The 26503-nt window shown below is 33.1% G+C and overlaps 1 long non-coding RNA gene across 3 annotated transcripts; it reads right to left on the minus strand.

The window, feature by feature from the left end:
* Positions 1–510: 510 nt before the first annotated feature.
* LOC101261510 (uncharacterized) lies at positions 511–20521 on the minus strand. Of its 3 annotated transcripts, none has more exons than XR_741018.4 (5): positions 19899–20521; positions 14958–15024; positions 3875–3929; positions 3653–3745; positions 511–1038 (listed from the first exon to the last, which is right to left on the minus strand). It is a non-coding gene; the product is annotated as an uncharacterized lncRNA (long non-coding RNA). The 3 variants fall into 3 exon arrangements; XR_182641.5 differs by having other exon boundaries at positions 3653–3737; positions 19899–20506; XR_003246472.2 differs by lacking the exon at positions 3653–3745 and having other exon boundaries at positions 19899–20506.
* Positions 20522–26503: the final 5982 nt, after the last annotated feature.

Below are 26503 nucleotides of genomic sequence, written 5' to 3' on the forward strand. Positions count from 1 at the left end.
GTTAATATTTCCTTCGTATTAAACTCATTATTTTCAAATATTTCAGTTATAGAATATGGGTATTCCCTATCTTTTTCAGATTTAATTATGATTTAGTTTCCGCATTAGTTATTATCAATGGTATGCTCATGATCATGCCAGTAGGGTTAACTTGGGATCACTTGTGGTCCTAGATTCTGTGTCTGCGTCTCGGGGGTAGCTTGGGGCGTGACATAATCGGTCACTATATTTATAGATTCATTGCTAATTTCATAATTCATTACATCATTTTTAATAAATTCGTGACAAATTTTTCGTTGCTAATCTGTCGCAACATAATACGTTGTTTGAGCCAGCATATTTGGCACAAAACAAGTTCGTAGCTGGTCCGTCGCCATATTTGTTGCTAAATTTTTCTTTTAAATTTGATTTATTCAATATGCTGCTAATATAATTCAAATTAAATTGCCAAATACCCCAAAAATAATAAACATATAAAATAATATCATAGATGGTTTAAAATATAAAGAATATCAAAATCTAATATTTTCAATTAAACATCCAAAATAAAATATCAACTGTTCTCAAAAGAACCTACATTCATCAAATATTGTTACTGTAGAATTTGTACTTTCAAAAAACAAACAATATAATTAAAAAATGGATACGATTTTCACATGAAACTAATTAAGGATCAATCTCGTTCTCATTAGTAGTAGCTGAAAGAGGCACTAAGGGTGTAACTGTTGATGGGTTTTCAATGGGAGTACTCCTTTCTTGTACTCTCCCTATAATAACGGGAAGAAAGTAATTAATAAGGGCATAATGCATTTGCTTTACAAACTCATCCATATTTGTTATCGTTGTTGATCGAGAAATTGAAGGAAGTACTGATGATGAGGCAAAAAGTTTTTGCCCGTAGTAACTGTTGCTTCAGAACCGAGACCGTACCATATATTCTTCTCTTCTTTTCTCCCCCATAGCTTGATAAAATACTTCACATTAATCAATATCAGCTTGAGACACTATTTTTTTCTGCAATATTTCTTCATATTTTTCCTGTATTAAAAATAGAGGGAAAAATTAAAGCATCAAACATTGGGAATAAAATATATTTTGAAGGAAAATACAAAAACATGCCTATCCTTTTAAGCATTAACATTAATATACAAATTGACGCTTCAAATTTAATCTATGAAATTTAACAAACTATGAGATCTAATATATTTCAAAGGGATCAAGTGAGCATATTGTGAGAGATCATGAGGGAACTTCGTTGCAAATCATGGAAACAACTAGACAGACGAAAAAATCATCTATAAAGTGCAAGATGCTAATAGGAATGTGTTTCCCCTGCCTAATGTCAAGAAATGGATTAGCAGCCCAATTTGGAGAACAAAAAATCATCTAGTGATCATAAACAGATGCATTATCCACAGAGAATGATCACCATCATATGAACATACCAACATTTCATCGAAATAAAGAAACAGATGGATGAATAATACGACAGATCCGCAGAAGTTCCATTTCATGCATATGAACCATATGATCTCAACTAAGAAAACAACTCAATTCATACCTAAACAAAAGTAATATACACTATAGATATCGATATTTTGTGTTTTGATTTTTCACTGCTCAATTATTAAATAGTATTCAACACAAATTGCTTAACCTTTCAATTTCACTAAAGAATGGAGCTTTCAAAAGCTCCATAGCAGTTGGTCTATCGTCTGGATTCTTTCCAAGACAAGGAAGAACAATCTCATCAAACTACCGCGAAAACACCCTTGTCTTTCATTTAGCAAAATCCATCACTTTCTTGAGTTTCTCATCCCTCTTGATCATCATCTTTTAAAGTGATTTTGAAAATTTCTTCATAACTATATAAGAAGCTTCTACAATATAATAATAGAGTTTTTAGCCAAAACATCCTTACACAATCCGTATCATTTAAGGTGCATCCTTAAATTATGCTTGTGAACAAAAACATCCTTGAAGTGTAAAAAATTGGTAGTTTTCATCATGTTGTTAAGCTCCGGCAAAAAACTAACACCTACCCTTTGGATGCAATTCACATGAATTTTTCGACCCTAAAATCCCCAAATTACACAGAAATAATGTCGAGATGAGAATACTAAATAAGAAAGAAAACCACCCTATATAGAATTGAAGACCAAAATATAAGATGACGATCAAGTACGAAAGACAACTGTAGAATGTTATCCTGTTCAGCTAACACATCGAGTTTAAATAGAGGAACAAATAAAATTGAGTCGTATTACATATATTTTGGTAACTAACAACTTTAATGGATTGATTTAAAAGTAATACATTTATTACACATTCTAAACTAACTTATTATTAAAAGTTATACCTTGAATTCTCAGAAATAACCATCTCTTGTATTGTTTGAGACACTTTTCCAATTGATTCCATTGGAATCAACATCATTTCTAAAAGATTTAGATATTAAACTCGAGCATGTGTTAGAAGGTTCAAATCTGAATACATTTGAAGACATTGTTTGAATACTTATCATTAAATAAAAAGTAATATAAGTATCTGAAACTATATATATAAGTTCTTAGAAAAAAATAATACTCAGATTATATAGCTGCTGATTTTTCAGATCCATTATTTATTCACTATATAAGTTATATAAGTTATGATCCTCTTACTCTCAACATTAAGAACTTTCATTACGGTCACTTTAAATGCAAATTCTATACATTAACCACACAACAAGTTGCAAAATTAAAGGTTGCAAACATTAACTGCACAACAAGTTGCAGAATTCAGAGGCTGCAAGATTAACTACACAAAAAATTGCATAATTCAGAGGCTGCAAACAGTAACTACACAACAAGTTGCAGAAATTTTCTTATCTTTGATTCGTTTCATAAAAGCAAGATCTCTAATTGTAGAAAAAATGAACAAATTGACAACCACTTATGATAAGAGGTTATTTTCAGCAACTTTTTATCACCTAACAAATTCTTGATATTCTTTATGAAAAAATGAACAAAAATTCTTAATGTTCTCTATTTATTCACAAAGCTTTCAGCAACTTTTTTTTTATCACCAAACAACTTGAGGAAAATAAAGTGAAAAAAATAAATACCATATTTTTTCTTGTTAAAACAGGTATAAACAGAAATGTTTGTGCCGAGATCAACTCAAGTAATACCATTCACATTGAGCTCAAGGATCGTGGACAATATATAGATAATATATTTCCGCACTATAGGTGAAATAAACCATCAATTTTTTTACAAAGTCATATTTATTCTTTTCCTTTGTCTATCTGCAGCGAGATCACATCTTAAGCACTACTTATGAGTAATAAGCTCTATCTTTGCAACCTATTCGGATACATTGTCCTTACCCATTCATGTAATTAATTTTAATATGGTATATCTTGGATGAGTTTCCTAACATTTAGTATGACTTAGTCATAGACCTATATTAAAGTCAACTTGAATTTCATAAAATTGTTTCACTAAACAAACAAGCTAAGCTACAATGTGGAGTGTGTATTGTTCTTTTATAAATCTTCCTCTCGGGCTGATCAATGGAAGCACTGTTGGCAAGCTATAGAGTGCTCAAACTAAGGAACCTCTTATGAACCCACCCCTTACCTTCCCTATTAATTGTTTTAGAATATTACCTATGTCCCGCGCTGCCTACTCCCCGCTGCCCCGTTTAAGTATTTCCCTTCCTTGCCTTGCTTTTGACCTTCCCCATTGCCATCCCTAATAAACTAACATTATTTATTATCAGAAAAACTTATCCAACAAAAATTATAAGCAAAAAAAACTTAACCAACACATTTTTCTTTAGAAAAAAAATTCTACTGTGGGAGTTAGGAAGGGGTAGAAAAAAGTGATACCTTTTAATAAAGCCAATCAGATCGATAACCACTAGTCACAGACAAAAAAAGATATCTGCGGTACAAAACAAAACATAAATAAGTGTGTAATTTACTTTGCAAAAAAGTATATCATTTTTGAAATAAGACATCAACAGTAACCACGCTATTGCAGAATTGGAGGTGTTAGATTAAAGTAACACTTGGTTATGAATGCAAGAGAGTAACTACATTATGCAAACTTGTCACTCTTAATGCAAAAAGAGTAGACAGACTAAAAAAAACTTATTTCTTGGTTAGATCAAAGGAAATGAAGGTTGCATTCTTTCCTTGTTTAGTTATTCTACTATGCGCTATAGTAGTAACAAATAGGTCGTCACTCAGACGTTGAAAATCAGAGGTGTCCATATATCGAAACATCTTGCCAGTGCACTAGAAAGAGACAATAATACTGTTGTTGCAATAATATTGTTGCAGACAAAAGTGGTTACACTAGGATGTTAGATTAGATGTTGAGAAAAATCATAGAGGAAAGGGGGCAAATGGGGCTGTAAGTGTTGCTCATCAGCCACTTACTCAAACACCGCACAAAATTGTTAAGCTGTAATGCTAAAGCAACTGTCTATCTCAAATGTTTCAGTTTTCATCAAGTCTCTAGAGAAGAAAACTGGTACCTCAAACACTACACCAAATCATAAATTTTTTTATTACAAAACCCTATTTCCAATACACCCAAACTTCTAAGCTCCTATTTTCAAAAAGATTCAACCTTAATTCCCACAAATTGGAACCTCACCAAACCCCATTTACCCAAAACTGAAACCTCAAATACTGCACATTAATCGAGTTTGATTTTACACAACAACTATTGTCCTAAAAAAATACAATACTCCACTAAATAATTAATTGATTGAACTAAAAGAGTACTTACTTGTTAATGGAAGATTTGATTTATAATTTGAAGGCAAATAGAGCTGAAGAGAGAGAGAAAAAGGTTAAAAAGGCAGTTCATCGATTGAAGATGGAGAAATGAAGAAGAATGTGCTCACTACATTGATCAAGATGAAGAGGTTAAGAGCTCACTTTATTCAGCTGAGAGTTCCATTGGAGAGGTTGAGAACTCACTTTCTTCATATGAGAGCGTAAATATTGAAATGAAATTTTGCCCTAGAATATATGACATAAATAAATTTTGCAACATACTTAGCAACGAGTATCATTCGTGGCTACCTAATAAAGATATTTATGAAGATTAAATTCTAGCGACGGAATTTTCCCTCGCTATATAATATAATATTATAAAAATATATTTAAAGATTAAATTCTAGCGGACAGAATTTTCCGCCGCTATATAATATAATTATATAAAAAATATATTTAAAAATTTTGCGTCGGATTTTCCATCACTAATTTCGTCGCAAAATGTTAATTAAATTTCTCACGACTAATTTGTTACTAAATTCATAGGATATTTTTGGCGCGAAATTTTCGCGCTGATATTTAGTGACGTACAAAATATTCCATCGCTAATCCGTCACTACATCATAAGTCAAAAAACTCTTTGTTATTTTAGCAACAAAATGGCAATTTCATTGCTAATGTGTCGTTATTTAGGGATGGAATATAATTCGTCGTTAAATGCTATTTTTTTAGTAGTGTAGCTTGGAGATATTGGTATTATTTAGAGATTGGATTAATGCCAAGAGAAAAAAATTTGGGTCTTGAACCACTACCGACCAAATTTCAAAGTGACGTTGATGAAATAATGCAAGATTATAGTGACGACTGCATTGAAGTAATGGATAGTTTATCTATTCAACTAATTTCCAATCATGTTACTATAGAAATGTTAAATGATTTAAGAAAAGATCTCTATCGTAGCACCGACTATTAAATTTTAATGTTTAATTGTCTATTAGTATGAGTATGATAATTCGAGATCTAATTGAAACAGAACCCTTGCTAGAAGGTGGCTGCGTAGATTAGATCTTCTAATACTCTACTAATATTTTTGTAGATCAAATTCTATTATCAAATTAATATAAATAAAAGTCTAGGCTATTCGCCTAAATTTTTTGTAGCATTATCTTAAATTTAATTTTTATTATTGTGAAATTTAAATTTTATAGTTTTTAAAGTTTGAAATTTAAACTTTTATAACCTCAAAGTTTGAATTTTAAATTTTCAAACTTTTAAAGTTAAAATTTTAAACTAAAAATATGAAATACAAAACTTATATAATATATGTATTCAAAGTTTCAAACTAATATTTAAATTATATATTTATAATTTGAAAGTTTGAATTTTTACAAACTTTCAAACTTTATACATTAAAGTTTTACAAACTTTCAAATTTTGAAGTTTATAAAGTATAAATAAATTAGCTTTAAAAGTTTGAAAAGTATAATTTTTTTAATATTAAGACAATAATTTTTAATTATTAAAATTTTAATTGATCTTAATAATTCTTTAAAAAAATTATATCCAGCCAGTCACGGAATCCAGTCTAGTTAACGGTTCACTGGCGCACCGAGACGGGTACAGGTATAAAATACCGAAACTATCAGTACCGGTCTGTCCTGGTTCCGGTACGGTCCTTGGTGGTGGTTCCCAATTCCGTGCCGTTTTCGCTTAATACCGGTCTGGCAGTCCCGGATCCGGACCCGCTGCCACCCTTAGGTTCAAATGTCACAGTGTATCCAGGAAACTCTGTTGAAGAGCTTCAGAAAGTATTAAAATTATGCATATTTCTAATATCGAGAGGGTGGAAATTATGGCCTTGGGGTGTTTCTTTCCTCAAGAAGTGAGGGAGGAAAAGGTATGAGAGTACCCCACACTTAAGTAGGATTTTTTGAGCGTTCTTGAGTATAGTATGAAGTTCTCCCAAATTTTATTCAAAGCTCTGGAGATGGTTGCTCACATGAGAAGTAGGATGAGTTTGTTTGTTACTGGGTTGTCTCGTCTATATAGTAGGGAAGGCACAACAGTTATGCTGATAGGAGATATGAACATAGAAAGGTTTGTGATCCATGTGCAACAGGTTGAAGAAGAGAAGCTTAAAGGTAGAGAGAAGTTTTTTTAATAAGAGAGCTAAAATAGGGGATGTGTTTGGGTAGCTAAAGAGTAATGCCAACTGATTATCTTCCAATATAAAAATGGGGACATGATCTATCATCTATTAGTGCACCTACACCAAGGAACAAAGGTGAATACAACAGCCAGAAATCACAGGTTTCAGAGCTATACCTACCCATTATCAAGATAGTATGCACAACAGAGTAGTAAGCCTCTTGCATGTACTAAGTTTGGTAGGATCTACTTAGGGATATGTTGTGATGACTCCACTGGTTGCTTCAAGTGTTGTCAGAACGGTCATTTTATGAGAGAATGTCCTATGAACAGGCAATATAATGACAATGGGGGAAATAATGCGCAGTCTTCATTTGCTCCACCATATAAGGCTGCATCTAGAAGATCTAGTTCAGGGGCAGGCGCAAGAGGAAACCACTTGTATACTATTACGAGTCACCAAGACCAAAAACATTTGCTAGATGTTTTCACTGGCATGATCCAAGTCCCTAACCTTGATGTTTATGCTTTCTTAGATCAAGGAGTGAGTTTATGTTTTGTGACTCTATATACTGCGATGAATTCTGATGATCTTCTTGAGAAACTTCTTGATCCTATAATGTTTCTACACCTGTTAATCAGTTTATTCTAGCAGAGAGAGTTTGTCGTGATTATACTATTTCCTTCAATTACAAGAGCACGATGGCTGACTTAGTTGAGTTAGACATAATAGATTTTGATGTCGTTCTAGGTATGGACTGGCTTTTGTGATGTCTCAATTGATTATAGAACTCGAGTTGTTAAGTTCCAATTTCCTAATGAGCCAGTTATAGAGTGGAAAATAATTCAACAGTGCCTAAAGTCATTTTATTTTGTACCTTAGGGCGAGAAAGTTAGTTTCCAAGAGATGTGTGTAATTTAATTCAAGTTAATAGCTCTAGTGTTGCGATACCTCTTTTTCAGGCAGCTGCAGTAGTAAAAGAGTTTCCAAAAGTTATTCTAGATGATATTCCTGGAGTCCCTCTTGAGAGTAAAATAAACTTTGGTATAGATATTCTTCCCGATACTCATCCCATCTCTATTCTGCCACATAGAATGGCACCAGTTAAAAGAGTTAAAGGAGTAGTTGAAAGATCTGTCATATAAAAGTTTTATTCGACCAAGTGTGTCACCTTGGGGCACTCTAGTCTTATTTGTGAGAAAGAAGGACGGTTCCCTTAGGAAGTGTATAGATTACCGTCAATTGAATAAGATTACCATTAAGAATAAGTATCATCTTTCGAGAATTGATGATCTCTTTGATCAACTTCTTGGTGCCACTTGTTTCTATAGGATAGACCTCAGATAGGACTATCATTAGTTAAGAGTAAGGAAATGTGATATTTCAAAGACAACATTAAGGACCCGTTATGATTATTATGAGTTTTTGGTCATGTTGTTCGGTTTAACTAATGCACCCACAACGTTTATGGATCTTATGAATAAAGTATTCAAGCCTTATTTTGATATGTTTTTTATCGTATCATTGATGACATACTAACTACTCGAGGAATGAGGAAGATCGTGCTAGTCATCTCAGAGTAGTTCTCCAAACTCTAAAGGATAGAGAGTTGTATGTAAGTTCTCTAACTGTGAGTATTAACTTGAGTCTGTGATATTTTTAGGCCATATTGTTTCTGGTGATGGAATTAAAGTTGACACTTAGAAAATAAAGGCAATGCAGAATTGGTCTAGACCCACATCTGCAAGTGATATTATGAGGTTTTTGGGATTGGCTGGATATTATAGAAGGTTTACAGAGGGGTTCTCATCTATTTCATCCTTTTTGACCAAGTTCACTCAGAAAATAGTGAAGTTTCAATGGTTTGAAGCTTGTGAGTAAAGCTCCCAAGATTAAAAAAGAGGTTGACTACCCAGTATTGACCTTACCAGAAAGTATGTAAGGTGTTGTTGTGTATTGTGATGTGTCCATAGTTTTATTGGGTCACTTGTTAATGTAGAATAGTAAATTTATAGCTCATGCCTTAAGACAACTGAAAGTTCACGAGAAGATTTATCCAACCATGATCTAAAGTTGATTGTCATAGTATTTTCTTTGACAATATGGCGTCACTACCTTTATGGTGTTCATGTAGATGTGTTCATCGATTACAAGGGTCTTCTGTATGTGTTAATTTAAAAAGAGCTTAATATCATACAGAGGAGGTGGTTAGAGTTAATCACCCAGGTAAGGCTAATATTATTGCTGATACCTTGAGAAGGTTGTTTATGGATAGTACCACCCATGTTCAAGAAGAAGAGAGAGAGTTAGAGAAAGATGTACATAGTGTGCATGATAGGGAGTTCAATAATGGATTCCACATAAGGAGGAATAGTGGTCATGAATGGGGCTGAATCATTGTTAGTGTCAAAAGTGAAAGAGAAACAAGACCAAGATCCTTTTTTTCTTGAATTGAAGACAAATGTTAATAAGAAAAAAGTAATAGTTTTTAAAGAAGGGGGAGATGGTGTATTGGGGTATCAAGGTAGATTGCGTGAACCAAGAGAGGATCTTGGAGGAAGCTCATAGCTCCAAATATTCTATTCATCCGGGTTCCACAAAGATTTACCGTGACTAGAGAGAAGTATATTAGTGGAATAGTATGAAAAAAGTATTATTGAGTTCATTGTTAAATGCCCAAATTGTCAACAAGTTAAAGTAGAGCACCAAAGGCCAAATGTATGGCTCAGAATATCGAACTTCTGGAATGGAAGTGGGAGATGATCATTATGGATTTCATTGTTGGGTTTCCACGGTCTCGCATGCAACATGTTTATATTTGGGTGATTGTTGATAGAATGACAAAATCAGCCCTTTTTTTGCCAGTAAAGACTACATATTCAGTAGAGGACTATGCCATGTTTTATCTTGAAGAGGTAGTTCTACTTCATGGGTGCAAGTTTTGGAAGTCATTCCAGAAAGGCTTGGGTTCAAAGGTGAACTTAAGTATACTACTTTTCATCCCCAGACAGATGGTCAAGCAGAGCGCACTATTTAGACTCTAGAAATTATGTTGAGGGTCTGTGTGATTGATTGCAAGGGTAATTGGGATGATGACTTAACTTTCATTCAGTTTGCATACAACAAAAGTTACCATTCTAGCATCCAAATGGTTCATTATAAAGATTTTTATGGGAGAAGATGCAAATCTCTTATTGGATGATTTGAAGTTGGTAAAACTTGCTTGATAGGGCCAAACTTAGTTTATCAAGCTATGAAGAAAGTGAAAGTTATTCAAGAGAGTTTGAAAACAACGCAAAGTCATGAGATAATTGAGTTTACTTGAAAGTTTAACCCGTGAAGGGTTTTATGAGTTTTTGTAAGAAAGGGAAACTTAGTCCCCGATATATTGGTCCTTACAAAATATCTAAGTGTATCTTATGAGTTGGAGCTACCACAAGAGTTCGCAGCTATTCATCCAGTATTTCATATTTCTATTCTAAGAAAGTGTATGGGCGATTCTTCATTGATTATACCAACTAAAGATATATGTATTAAGGATAAATTGTCTTATAATAAGTCATGTTCACATTCTGGACCGCTAGGCTTGCAAGTTGAGAGCTAAGGAAGTAGAATCAGTAAAAGTTCTTTGGAGTAATCAATTTGTTAAGAAAGTTACTTCGGAAGCTGAGGAATAGATGAAGAAGCGATACCTACATCTCTTCGAATCCGTAGGAGATCCAAATTAAGGTACTAATACTCTTCTTGACATTTATTTTTAATTTGCATGTTGTATTTATATTTTGCTTGTTAGGTGTTTGAGATAGATGTTAGATGTTAGACCCTTAGCCTATTAAGATTAATCTCATTCAAGGACGAATGTTCCCAAAGGGGAGAATTTTAACGCCTTGCTAGTAGAAAGACATGGAATTAGAAAGAAACAGTTTTTTGGAAATAATCAAATTTGGAAAGTTCGACAAAGTTAAGTTAGTATGAGTTTTGGATAAACTTCAAATAACCATAACTCCTATATTAGGATGATTTAGGTGTGTTACAAGATACCACAGGAAATATCTTTGAATTATTTTTCCAACGCCACCAAGTTTGCACAATTTCGAGTTTGTACGAGGGAGATATGCCCATTTGAAGTTGGTTTGTCTAGATAAGGAAAGTCAAAACTGGATATTTGAAGGTCATTATCGTCTTTTCACTACCCAAATTAATTTATTTCATTTTTGGTAATTACTTGGGGGTATAAACTGAATTGGGTTATTTTACAAACTCAAAGATTTCTCACGAGGGTTTAGAGAGAAGAACTCAAGAGAAAAGAGAAGAGGAAAGTTAAGATTCATCGTTTCGTGAGGAATTGATTGAGGATTTCGTCAAGGATTTGATCCTAAGAGGTATGTAAGACTTTCATAATAATGGGTTCGTTCACCCACTGTACAAACATGTATATTTTAGTATGAGGTCGTCCTAAAATGATCGGAAGTTTGATTTTTCTTATGTGTGTTCTTGAATTTCTTTCGTTCCCGAATTTGGGTTGAGATTGAGGATTTCCGTGAGGTTATAGTGTTGTTTACTTGAGTTGTTTGAATTTGATTCTTGTGTACATATAATGGGGATATAAATCTAAAGATGAATAAAAATGATTCAAATTTAGGAGAATTGGAAAAACTTTCTCCGCGTCACAGACCCTTCTACCTCAAAATTTATTTCACGACCAAATATTTAAATGCATCTCCTCATCGCGGACTTTCTTCCAGACAGGGATTTCTTAATTGTTTATCATGTTTAGCTATCTTAAAACACTCCTAAACATCATGAGATCTTTGCTATCACAAATAACAATCCTTGAATCCATAAATTCAAATTCATGGAATGTTAGAGCCATGTCGAGAGAAATTCCTAAAGTCTTTCATAGATCTTTTACAAATGTTTAACTTTGTCTAAGAGGTGAATTTTGAGATGAGTAAAGAGTAAAGATTGAATTTCATCTCTTAGAGTATATCGGGACTATTATTCCCTAAGAGTTAAATGTTTTCACGTTTAAATAAGAAAGGAAACTGAGATTTCTAAAAGTGTGTATGAGCTAGTTTCCAGTTGAGAGTAAATGCTTTCACAACTAAGTAAGAGAGGAAACACTAATTTCCAAGAGAGACTTCGGGTTAGTTTTTGAGTAATTATCTCAAACCATTAAGTTATGGTTTTGAAAATATGAGCTAGTATATTTTGGGAGTAGTATTGAGTACTTCTATGGGGGAGAGTTCAGACAACTCTCAGCCCCCATAAACCATGTAGCCACCATGAGTTAAAATGGGTCATACATTTTAGATTATTCCTTAGTTATTTTTAACATAAATTAGATGATCCACTTAGAAGTAAGGTTTTATACCCTTGGCAAGGTATAGGACGACACTGACATCGTGAGGGAAAACATTGTATCATCACAATAGCTCTTTAAGTGATGGTTGTTGGATAGAGAAACACCCATTGAAGTATTTTTTATTCTGATATACATTGAGTTAATTGTATGTTTACAGAAAAAAAGAGTTTATATTGTATCTTCGCATACATACTGATTTACTATTGTATTTCCAAATATATAGAGTTTTTAGGCATGTTTCACGGCCCAGGGTACACCTAGATGTAACATAGCGTACTTGACCCCAGAAGGCCTAACACAAGGCACTTAGCATATCATAACATAAAGTACATAGATATGATGAAGAATTTTAAAACTTTTCTTTACAATCGAAGTCTTTATAAAAGCAAGCGAAAGTCTTTAACACTTTGTCTCAAAACTGTCTAATACCACCTGTATAACTATTTAGGACACAACCCATAGAAAAGTCTAGAAAATAAAAGAATGTCTAAAAGGTAACGGTGTCTTTGTCCTCGATGATATGAGGACTTACCAAATCTACAACTCCTTTGCACTTTTAGAACCCCATCCTCATGAATGGAACTCAAATTCGTCGGACTCAACATTTGATAACAACGTAGGCAAGAGTAAGCGTTAGTACAAAATGTACTAAATATGTTAGTTAGCATGACATCATAGGAGCATAACACAAGGGTTGGCCAACATAAAACGTAAGTGATGATCATACGTGACAATAACATGATCATAAGCATAATCTCCAGCATAGGCATAATATGAACATAAGTCAACATAAGTCATAATCCCAAAACATAGTAAATACCAGATATTCATTAGCATAGTCCATACTTAAGTCCTCTAAACATAAGAGAAACTTCAAAATTAACCTTCAAATTATACTTGTGCAATGCATAGATGAGACCCCATAATGCCAACTAGGATAAGTACAACTCTTAGGCCATAATACCTCTTTAATATTTTTGATCTAATCCTCTAGCTAACTTCTCATAGACAAGGGAATCTCTCACCTTTAGTCAAACATATCATAGAACACACCTATAGAAAAAACTCATCAAACATACATCCGATAAGAGAAACACTTCTCAGGTAACCATAAGTCATACTTTTTGCAATGCATGGATAAGACCCCATAATCCTACCCACTTTTTGCAATGTATGGATAAGACCCCATAATCCTACCCACTTTTTGCAATGCATGGATAAGACCCCATAATCCTAACCACACTAAGTACTGCTTTAGGTTATCATACTCTTACTTCTTGGTTGGAAACTTGTCCCTCTCTTTTAACCATTATTCACTATGAGGTAATTCCTTAAGCTCATCTTAGTTCATTATTAAGTTTAACCCTGTGAGATACTTCCTTGTGCATGCTTAAGTTTATTATTATGATTGACCTTATGAGATACTTCCTGAAGCATTTCTAAGTTTATTAATGCTTTTGACCACTAAGATATACTTCTTCAGCTATGCCTTAGTTCATTGAATATAGAGACTGCTACTAGGAACTCTAACTCCACTTGGTGAAGGCTTCCATCTCATGAGACCTGAATTTGGGAAAACTCGGACTCTACTATGTAAGATTTCCCCCTTTAACTTGGATAGTCCTCACATCAACTAGGTGTGGTTTTCCTCTCAACTTGGACAGGAGCCTAGACCCTACCTTGTGTGACTTTCCCTATCATTGCCAATATCTATTTGGGGCCAAACATATACCCCTTAGACTCATTATTAAGACTTCCTCACATGCATGTCTCATGTAAAAATATCCTTGACAATCAATCCATGTTCAAGTGATTCTATCAGTTTATACATTCAAGCATTCATAAGGTAGGTTAGGTGAGCACAATCATTTTAACACAATTCTACCTATTAGACCTCTATTCTCATACATACTTTACTCTCAAAGCCTTAGCATACATAATTCATCACATTAGTTTTACTTTTAAAGACCTAATGATCAACATTCATGACTACAAGTCTTACTCTCAAAGCTTTACTTCTTACAATAATCATACATATATAGATCACAAGACATTCAAGTCATCAACTTCATCTTTAAGCAACTCTAGACATAATTCATCATAAACTTTAATATCAAGATTTACTAGTCATGATCCATCATATATACTCTATTCTAGCTCAATATATGTTTACATGCTTCTATTATTAAACTATTACTATACATAACATCAATTCTAGAAGATCATATATGAATCCTCAATTTCCCTTCACAAGGCATAAACCCACATTACTACAATTTCCTCAATTAAACTAGGGTTAGCCATGGAAACCATAGAATATCTTCATAATATCTTGTTTCAATACTAAATCAATCATAAACAAGTACTATCTTGTCTCGAATAAGGAGTACACCCTAGATGTAATATGGTGTACTTAACCTTAAATGGGTCTCATACAATACCTTAGCATATCAAAACATAACATAATATAAAAGATACAAAATTTTAAATTTTTTACCATACAATTGGAATCTTTAAAGAACGCAACATAAGTCTTACTACACTTTATCTCAAACCACCTAGAACTCAACTTCGAATGAAACTTTGAGAGGTATCTCATACAATAGTATAAAACATAAAGAAAAGACATAAAGGAAAAGTTATCAATCTTTGATACTATGAGGACTCACCAAGTCTTCAACTTCTTTCTCCTTCTAAGAACCTAGCATCAAAGATAGCACTCAATGTCGCTGGACTCTACATTTTATGACAATGTAGTCAAGAGTATGCTTTAGAACAAAATGTAATAACTATGTTACATAGTATGAAATCACATTAGCATAACACAAAGGTTAGACAACATAATGCATAAGTCATAACCATAAGAGACAATTACATAATTATAAGCATAATATTCAATGTAGGCATAATATAAGCATAATTAAAATAAGGCATACATCTTGTGCATAGGAGATACATCATCATCATGTCATTCTATACTTTAGACCTTCATATCATAAAAGTTTTATACTCCTAAGTAATCTCAAAACACATGTGTGCAATGCATGAATGAAATCTAATAATCCCATTCATACTAAGCATAACCTTGAAGTCACCATATTCATACTCACCGCTCATTTGGTCTCATTCTTAGCTGAATTCATATAAACATTGGAATATCTCACCTTTAGTTAATCATATCATGGAAGACAACAATAGCAACAATCCATCAAAACATACATTATACAATAGAAATACATCTAAGGTAACCTTAAGTTATACTTGTGCAATGCATGGATAAGACCCCATAATCCTACCCACACTAAGTACTTCATTAGGTCCTTATACTCATGCTTATTGGTTGGAAACTACTATGAGATACTCCTTTAGCATACTCTTAGGTCCTTATTAATGTGAACACTATTAGATTTTTCTCAAGCATGTCTAAGTTCACTATTTAGATGGACCCTATGAGATACTCCCTTAAGCTTGTATAAGTCCATTAATTCTTACAAACACTAGGATGTACTCTTTAAGCAAGTCTTAGTTCATTGGACAAGGAGATTTAAACCGTAAATTCAGTAGGTGAAGGCTTCCATCACATGAGATCTAACTTTGATAAAACCCAAACTCTATTATGTGAGGGTGAAACTCTATTATGTGAGATTTCACCCGTTAACTTAGATAGTCCTCACATCAACTAGGTGTGATTCTCCTTTCAACTTGGAGTCAATATCCACTTGGGACAAGCATACACCCCTATATTTACTATTAAGACCTGTATAATATTTATGTCTCGTGAAAGAAAGTGCTTGACAATTAATCCATGTTCAAGTGATTCTATCAATTTTTACTTCAAGCATTCATAAGGTAGGTTAGGCAAGTGTAGGTCTTCCAATACAATTTTACTTATTATATCTCTATTCTCATATAGACTTTACTCTCAAAGACTTAATATACATTATATATCATATTAGATTTACTCTCAAAGCCCTAGAAGTCAATGCTCATGACTATAAGCCTTACTCTCAAAGCTTTACTTTATACTATCGTCATACATATCTAGATTTCAAGACATTCTAGTCATAACCTCCAGCTTTAAGCAATTCTAATCATAATTCATCATAGAAGTTCAATATTAAGCTTTAGTAGTCCTGATTGAGTTATATATACTATAATATAATTCAATTCGTGTCTACTTGCTTTTATTATTGAACAATTACTATATATAACATCAATTCTAGAAGAACACCAATATATCCTCAATTTCACTTCACAATGTAAAATATATAATATAACCAATATATAATGATTTAATTCTAAATAAACCATAAACAAGTATTATCCGCTCAATTGGAATCATACCCAACACTACCCACAACATAAGAAGAAACCCTAACTTGGATTGGGGTTCTTTTTCCAATATAGGGAAAATCTAGGGGGATCTATGGATGCAATAATCCATATATGAATAAGCTAACATACCATGATTCAAAGACCTCACAAAATCTTGCAACAATGGAGTCTTGTTCTTGGAATAAGCTTCAAGCTCTATCTTCTTCTTCAAGTCTTAGAGAAAGAAATATTTGAGATGAGAGTATCAATGGAATTGATATTGGTCTTATGAAACAATCACTTAATTGGGTCGTTAAAGGATGAAAAATTTTATTTAGGTGTTTTAGGACTAGTCAAACAGACCCCATTGAATGACTACCTCATTCAGAATTTCCTAAAAACTCTTCCATTTGGCAGCCTACTGTCCACGCTTCACGTGAGGCACCACGGGTCGTGGTCGTCACCACTGACTGTGGTCCTGCTCGTATTCTTTGTAACAGTAGCTAGACCACTTGACTTGGCCTCTAAAAGTCCATTTCATAACCACGAGGCTTCCACGGGTCGTGGTCTTCACCACTGACCGTGAAGTGGCCCATGTTCCATAGTCCTATGGCCTTGCCCTAAGGAGTTGCCTCACATAAAGATAAGGCACCTTCACGAGGCCTCCATGAACAGTGGTCAAGACCACTGGTCATAGTGGTGGCCGTGAAGTTGGGCAATGTTTGCCACTATTGAGGTAGCCTTGGCCTTTGGCTTAGGCTTTGCCCTTTTGCCTTGGTGCTTGTCCTTGTAACTCTCCACTAAACCCTAGATGGTCTATTAAATTAGGGGGTGCAACACGTATATTGAATTTTAACCTCATATCACACTCTAGAACCCCAACTTAAGACTCTAGTTTAGTCTTCTACTTTCTAGGTGTAACAATATCTCCCCCTTGGAAACATTTGTCCTCAAATGATGATTTTAGACGCTTCTTGGTCACCACTCTAGACTAGTAATCCATCATGCATGCAACACATCTATATGCACACAACCAAGGAGGAAAATTTCAACTCAAAACTAGCCACAATCAATGCAATACAAGGAATGTAGGAACTATATCTAACAACCCAAAATGCAAGAAATTGTCTTACTAGTCATATTCAAGGAGGAACTACCATATCCTAGTCACAACATGTTCAACATACGCTCATGGAGATCATATGAAATTTACTCTCAAAAAGCATTTATTCATGGAGGAATCTCTCAACTCAAACAAAAGCATGCTCCTATGTTCATCTCATGAAGTCAAATAGGCAACTCACATTCAATGCATTACAAAATGAGGAGAACAATGCACATAAGTCATTTTATCAAGTTTTTATGAACATACATCATAGAAGGAAGTCATTGAAACACATAAACAAACCATAAACTTGCTATCTAGGCACACCATCTCCCTCTTGGGAGTAAGCCTATACAAACTTTTCTAAACATCATAAAAATACTTAGAAAGAGTTGCCATATTTTTTGAAGAAATTAAGGAAACTTAATTTAAAATGACTCTAACAGTTTATATCCAAAAAAATTTAGAGAAAATGAGTAAGAGGTTCTTATTAATACAAGTGATTGGAACTTTAACAAAACTAGATTTATAATAACTTTTTCTTGAACCATTCTAAAAAATAATAATTTGAACTAAATTAGTGAATTCAAACATGAAAATCTTTATAATAATTAAAGAACTTGACTAAAGATGTTAAATAAAATTATGAGAGTTGATCAAAAAAAAGTTAAAATGTACTAATATAAAAGAATATTGGTTAATATTTTGGGGAATTTGATTAAGCTAATACTAAAATTAATTAGCAAATAAACTAGTAAGGGTAAGACAAATTAATAAATTCAAATACGGAGAGTGAGCGAGGAAGACTGGGACTTTATGATTCTTGGGCTTTGGCCCCATTCCCATATCCTAAACTATTATAAAGGCTACCAAAATATCAGATGGGCTTTGGCCCAACTTTAAAAAAAAAAGCTGCCTGATTTCTTAGGGATTTTGGGCCCACTTTTTGTTTTTGTATATAGATAGTATATAGTCCATATATCAATGTATAAAACTCTATTTTTAAATTCATGAGACTTGTATTTTCGTCTTCGACCTGTATATCCGTAGTTTGGATCTATATTTCAACACCTCCACCAGTATATTAGTATATAAACATTGTATACAATTTAAGGATAAAGATAAGTAAGCGAGAAAATTCTTTAATAAACTAGGTGATAAGGTTTAAGGATAATCATTTCAACAATTTGTCCTTCACCACAATTTAACCAACAAACACATTACTATCAAAGAGCTATTGTCTCGACATTTTGGTATTAATGATAAGACAAGTAAAATTATAATTTAAAGCCAATGATAATTAAAAATATTTCATGACCAATATATACTTCTCATAATGAATAAAGAAAGTCAATCAAAGTTTATCTTCATGACAACCGATCATGACATAAGAACCATCTAAACAACAACCTAACACTTTAAAAATATGTAGTATATAACAGAAAAATAAAATAGATTACTTGCTTTGGAAACCATCACACATTGATTTCAATATTTAAACACCACTAGCACCAACATGACAACTAAAGAATTAGATTTAAAGCAGTATCCTGAAGGATTACATTCACATGCATATCCCGGAGGAGAAAATCATATTATCAAGTATCAATAATACAATATATAACTCATGGATCTAAGTCAAGATATGACATTCCATGCTAAAACAATATCATAAACTTAAGACAAGAAGACAATCGATTAAAAGAACCATAGTACCGTAGCAAATTATCACTCTCTAATCAAATTTTAAAACTAAAAACATCTAAACCAAGCCTATAGCGGAGTCATGATAATCAAGGAAGGACTAAAGTAAATAAATCATTTTGAAAAAAAAACAGATCACCACTAGGCTATTAGAATCAACAATATAAGAGTAGCAATTACTTGATACCAAATTTCCAAAATTTAATATATACACATTCTAGTCATGCTCGGGAACAAAAGGCTAATAGCTCAATGAGAACGAAAAATTCATTTCCTATTGGGTACTAACGATAAAAAAAACACAGATATGCAAATACTATCGTACTAAAAGCAGAAGATTAAGGCTTAAACCAGCAAAGGAGGTATAAAATCGAATCAACTGTACCCAACAACAAACTACGGTCACAATAGTAAAGAAATTAAATAAGATGAGGAAGTATAACTTTTTCAGAGTAGCGATGAGCTTTGAGAGAGACGATTTTCTTACCATGCAATTCGAATATGAAGAACAAACCAAGAATCCCCAGGAAGAACCTAAGTGGTGAACATTTCGGAATTTGAGATTAGAGAATTGTAAGCTATTTTCATATATGACTCAAAATCCCAATCTTTTCCCCCTTTGAAAAACTTTTTTTTCATTACCAGCCCCTCAAACATTGACTGCTTGAGAGTTTATATAGGGGAAAAGAAAATCATTCTTGGAGGGAAATCGAATTGAAAGGAAGAGTTTGAATTCAACTTTCAAGTTCTCTTTTGGATAGGGGTACTGGATTTCCGCGATTTGGTGGGATTTTTCGATCTTGCTGGGATTTTTGCGTGAAGAAGACAATATTGGGGTAGTGGGGTCGCGTATGTTGTTGGACGCGACTTCTGGGTTCTTGCTATGAAGGTGAAGACACCTAAGGGCGTCGGATTCGTCTGCTACTTTGTGTAATGCTGAAAAGTGGAATTGAAATTGGGCTTGGGTTTCTTATGGAATTGAAAAATATAGTGGGATGATTATTGGTAGAATTTGATTGCAGGGAAAATTGAATTTTGGCTGCTTGAAATTGGAAGTTAGGACCAAACCTGGTCATAAAAGATGGGATAAGCAATTGACTAAAAATTGTTATTAAATAATAGCCAAATGAATTTCAATTATAGTCGAATAGAATCTAATTGTTGAATTTGGCCAAAATTTAAATAAATGAGTTAATGGATATTAATTAATGAGCTTCTTAATCTTAACGAAATCAAAAAATTAATTTACTTGTAAACAAAATTACTCAAAAATATAAACATAACTTAAACTAATCAAACAAATACGTAATTAAGGCAAAAATCCTTTTGGGATGATTTTCGAATATTCTTAACATATACAAATGATATACATAATTATAAAACACACATAATATATTATTTAAAGATTATAAAAATGATACATATGTATATATATACACATATACATATATATATATATATATATACTTATATATATATATATATTGAATTTTTAGAAAATAAATTATTATAATTCGCTAGAAAGTGAAGAAGATTGATGATTAATTTATATTGTGGAGGACCAACATTTGGCGTCAACATTGACTAGGCACTTTATCAAGACCCAAGAGCACACCCTAGTCGTAACAAGGCATATTCGACCTCTCAGAGGACTTATACAAGCCCTTAGCATTCTTTCATCACACAGGCATAAAATGGTGCGGAATTTAAAACTTTTTCATTTGAAAAGACAAGACAAAAAGTTATCTCATTTAAAACCATTAATACAAAGTTGGGATACTAAGTCTCATTTTGCCATCTTAGACACGACTTCAATATAATAGGGACACAACCCTTACAATACAAAAAGAAACATTACTAGTCTATTATATGAACTTAAAGAAACTGTTAATACAACGGTCCTTGAATCATTTAGGGCACACCCAAACATCGGAATAGTAATCCAAGCTCTTCATTCTAAGAAAGGTCCTTTATCCACCACATCTACACTTGGTATAAAGAGGTGAAGAAGAATGATGTTAGTACAAAAATGCATTAAGTATGATAACTATGCAAAAAAACATGCTTTAAAAAAGACATTTAGTTGGAAACCATGCATCATGTCATTTTAGAGAAACTTCGTGAACATTTGATATAACAAGCACAATATAGTTCACTTGCATCATAATAGACATGGATACCATTCATAACAACACATAAAACCACTTATCACATTTGAGGCACTTCTAATACCTAATATACATTACCTTTCCTTTTTACCTTAATTCCTTACCTAAAGCAACCCTTAAGTAATACTTAGTGCAATGTATGAAAAGTGTTTAATTCCACCATTCATACCAAAGTATCACCTTAAGGTCAGCAAAGATGAACTTTCATACAACCTTCATCAATCAAACTACATACATTCATAAGGACACAAGCACATCATAAAACATAACCTTCACATAAGAAACATCACCTAAGACAACCACAAGTCACACTAGTGCAATGTGCAAGTAGCATCCCATGATACTATTCACACCAAGTGCTCCTATGAAATCACCCTAGACTAGACACATCACATTCAACAAGTCACAACATATTTATTTAACATTAGACATGAGACTAACATACTTCATTAACGTCATATAAGAATTCATTCATTCATTACGTCTTATTCATAACTCATTTAGTTAGTGTTAATCTTCTTACTTTCATTTATTCATTTTGACAAATGGGAAAATTCTTCATAATCGACATAGACCATGTGAACTACATGGAATCTGGTGTCATCCGCTCATATCGAAAGGAGCGTGTCCTACTTGCCAAGGTAGGGCATTAACATTCATAATATAATCTAGGTTGATCCACTAGCTAAGGTTCCTATGGGGGCACATAGTTAAGGAACTAGTAGGTTGTTACTAGAAACCCTCTTTATGCTAATTAGCATTGTAGTTTCCACCTCATGAGATAATAGGGTGAACCTTTCTTCCTTTTTGAAGGAAACCTCTAATTGTCAAGTTCACTTGGTGCTAAGATAAATTCCCTTTTTGAAATGTTTTTAAGTCTTTCTCAAACATTAAGTCACAATATAGGTCTTAGGGGCTTAACCCCTTCTATAACATGTAGATATCTCATAGGCTATATGATGACAATGTCATTTCATCAAAACCAACATCATGAGAATGTCCTTTCACATAATGATAACATTCATAACATAGTCCGTTTAAAGTACAATTGAGTAAAACCTTTCAAGACACCCACATTCACTAGATCATCATTAATCTTAGTCATTCGTACATTCATCTGTGTCTGCGCGTGCACATGTGAGAAAGCCTTTCACATAAACACTTTAGACAACACATGTTCATACCTTACTAGTAATAAACTTTTCATGCATAATAAGCTGTCAAGGTGCATATGAGAATAATCCTTTAAATCAACACCCTAAACATATCATACTCATAGTTAGCATTGGATGTGTGTTTACATATTGGTCCTCATAATGACATAGAACTTCCCTAGGATCACAACACATTTAAAATATCCTCAAGTTATGAAAAATTCACATATAAAGCAGGATTCTATACCATACACCCACCCTTCATCACAGGAGACATAAACACATCCAACGCTTAAATAGATAACTCCTAACATGTATAATATCACACATTCATATAGGTCTCATTTAGGTAGGTATCATTCCATGATAGTATTTATCACAATCAAGCATGTACACTATACCTTGCCCTAACATTATACTTCACATTATCAATATACCTTAATCATGATAATAACATTAAGGACTACATACATAACCTTCATCACCACACACAATTTTAATACAACATAATAGTAAATATACCAAACTTACAAGGAACACCAACTTCATATCATTTTGCACTCAATGCAACAAAAGCAAGTAGGGACTTCATTCACAAATTCATAATGCATCAAATATATAATAATTTCTCATGTTCATAGGAGGAACTAATTTCTCCTAATCATGACATGACTTTTACCCTTTATCTCATCATAAGGCCCAATATGAAATAACTCTCAAATCAAACATAGTCATGATCAACATTACAACTCATGAGGCAAATAAGTAATTCATACAAAATGCTCATAAATCATGAGAAATGTAGATCAACTACAATCTTATTATTTACCCATCAAGGAAATATATGACATTACCATGTTTAGTTATGTTTAAGGAGGAATTGTGTTCCCCTTGTCATAACATACTCTCATTCATCTTAAAGATCATATGCAAGCATTTCAGGAAGGTCAATTCTTAATTGAGAAATTATCAACTTCAATTCTAACAAAAGCATTAACTTACTTCCTTTCCATGAAGTCAAAATGGTAGATCATACCACGCACATCACCACATTAGGATGTTATTTCACAAAATTATAATTTATTGCATAACACTTGTGTTCATGAATATGCATTATATAGGGAAGTTATTACAACTTATAGGTACACATCAATAATATTGGCTATGCACACCATCACTCCTCAAGAATGAGCATATGTCAACACTTCCAAACAACACAATATCACATATTCTTAAAGGGAATTTATCTTTTTTTCATTTAAAAAAAGCTCAACACCTCAACATGGGGCCAAAATGCCCTTACATCAAAAACACAACCAATATTTTTCATTAAACCTCCTCATGAAGTCAAATGTGTATTCACCATAATAAGATGCACAACAACATGAAAAACATGTAATTTACCAGAAATTCCTTTGCATGAAAAAGACATAAATTTTCCCTTAAATTTATCTCGAAAAGTCAGTTACACACTTAGACTATCATAATAACCTATTACACGCCTACACTATTTAAAATTGAATTTTATAACCCCCTAAATTTGACGTGGCAAAAATATAAAACAAAAATAAAAAATAGACACGTCATTTTGGAAAAAAGTAAAAAAAATTATAATCCTCTTTTCTACCCCCACCCCCACACCTCTTCTTCTTCACACCCCCACCATTGTCTTCTTCTTCATTCTTTATTTGATGACACTTTTTTATTTTTTTATCACAATCTAAAAGCACAATTTCTTTTTTACTCACAATTAGGTTAATTTCCATAGATTTGTTAGTGAATAATTGTATTTTATCTAAAAAAATTTGGTTGATTGTTTCTATCTTTTTCATTTTTTTTGACTTTGTTAAAAATATTTGGTTGTTAATCATTTTTGCGTTTGGTGGTGGTAGAAATTTTATGGGTTTGGTGGTGATGGATGGCGGATGAAAAAAATTAAAATAGGATATTGAAGGTGGTGAAGAAGAAAAAATCGATATTGATAAATGTAGTGGTAATATTTGGTGTTGGCTGACAAAAAGAAGAAGAATTGAAGGCGATTGTAATGGTGAAGAACATAATAAATAGTGAAGGTGAGTTCGGGGTTCGAATATGATTTTCCAATGAAATAATAATTGAAAATGGGTGAGATTTAGTGATGAATAAGATATAATTATTAAAGAATTAAAATAATCAATTTGGGATTCATTAGAGTAAAATATAGTTAATAAAATAAAAGTTAATTAATAAAGAAACTATAATAAAATAATTATAATTTATGACATGACGCTGACGTAGAGCTAATGTGGCAGCGAGTGTAATACACCACACAATGTGAGAATGGTGTTACACGTTTCAGGGTGGTAATAAATTCACAGTGTGTAATATGTCACAATGATAGTATTAACGTGTAACTGACTTTTCGGTATAAGTTCAAGTGGGAATTTGTGTCTTTTCCCAATAAGAACCTTTCAAAACATGCATAACATAATGTCATCAAGGACATGCATAACAGATGGAGAACATGTAACTTATACTCATATGCACGACTCAGAAACATGAACAAGCTACTAGGAACCTTTGGTCTCAAGCTTGAGTAAGAATAGAAGGAAAAGGTAGGGATATCAACAACATTCTACTCAACTCATCATCCCCCACTTGGGGTAAACCCATCTAAGAGAAACTTATCACAACCAAGAGATGTTAACTTACCAACCTTACTAATCAAGCACAACATCCCCCTCTTGGGATCAAGCTTATGCATACTCTTTTAAACATCACCGTATTGAACTCTAATATAGGAACATTTCCTCACTAAATCTTCACTACACTCCATTAGGTAAGGATCCTAAGTAATCCAAAAAATGAGTATCTAAACTACTCAACTTTTCACGTCCATCACCCAAAGAGGTTCTCAACATGGAGAAATTCAAGGAAGCTCAATGTAGGAATATTAAAGGCACTAAAAACCTTGCCATCTAGGCACATTATCACCCACTTGGGGTGAGCTTAATCAACTCTTTACCACCTCAAACCTTTAAATTTTAAGGTCAAAGAAAGCCAAGACTAAACCTCTATACTCCTTACATAATATGGTTCTACACCCTTGAGGGTTTTACCTCTACCTTCCAAGAATATTTTACTCACTCAACATCCTTTAGGTACATAAGCACCACTATTCATCCAAGTCCATCACTTAAAGGGAACTCATAAGAATCAAGTTGTGTTGTATATCTTAACCACCTATGGTCATAACTAAACCCAAAATTCACCATATCTCATTTCTCAAGTCAACACTTAAACCATTTCAACCCTTATCATCACTTTGGTGGAATTTTCCAACCAGCCATGCCTAGGTGTTATCTAAGTACTCTTCTCAAATGACCATACTTAAGATCAATATTAAAAGACAACTAACCTCTTCGAAGTTTGTCAACACCTACATTATTCTTCTTCCTATCAACTAAGTGGTATATACAACCCTCTAAGTCAACCTTAGAGCACAACACAACCCCAACTCATGGAATAAAGCCCCTTCTTCCTTTTTCCACCCTTGGGGTAGGTTCATATGGGAATTAACCCATTAGTCCAACGGATTCTCTCATTAACTAGCATAACTTCAAAATTACCTTGCTAGGTAAACACACTATAAAGATTTACCATACCTTATATATTGAAGACCCATGAAAATTGATTAAAAAAAATTAATTTAAAACCCATCTCCTAGCTTGAACTTGAGCTTGATCTTGGCCTCCAATGGAGTTCTATAGAGAATCTATTTGGAAGGGAAA

The sequence above is a fragment of the Solanum lycopersicum genome, chromosome 4, assembly GCF_036512215.1.
Source record: "Solanum lycopersicum chromosome 4, SLM_r2.1".
Taxonomy (NCBI): Eukaryota; Viridiplantae; Streptophyta; class Magnoliopsida; order Solanales; family Solanaceae; genus Solanum; species Solanum lycopersicum.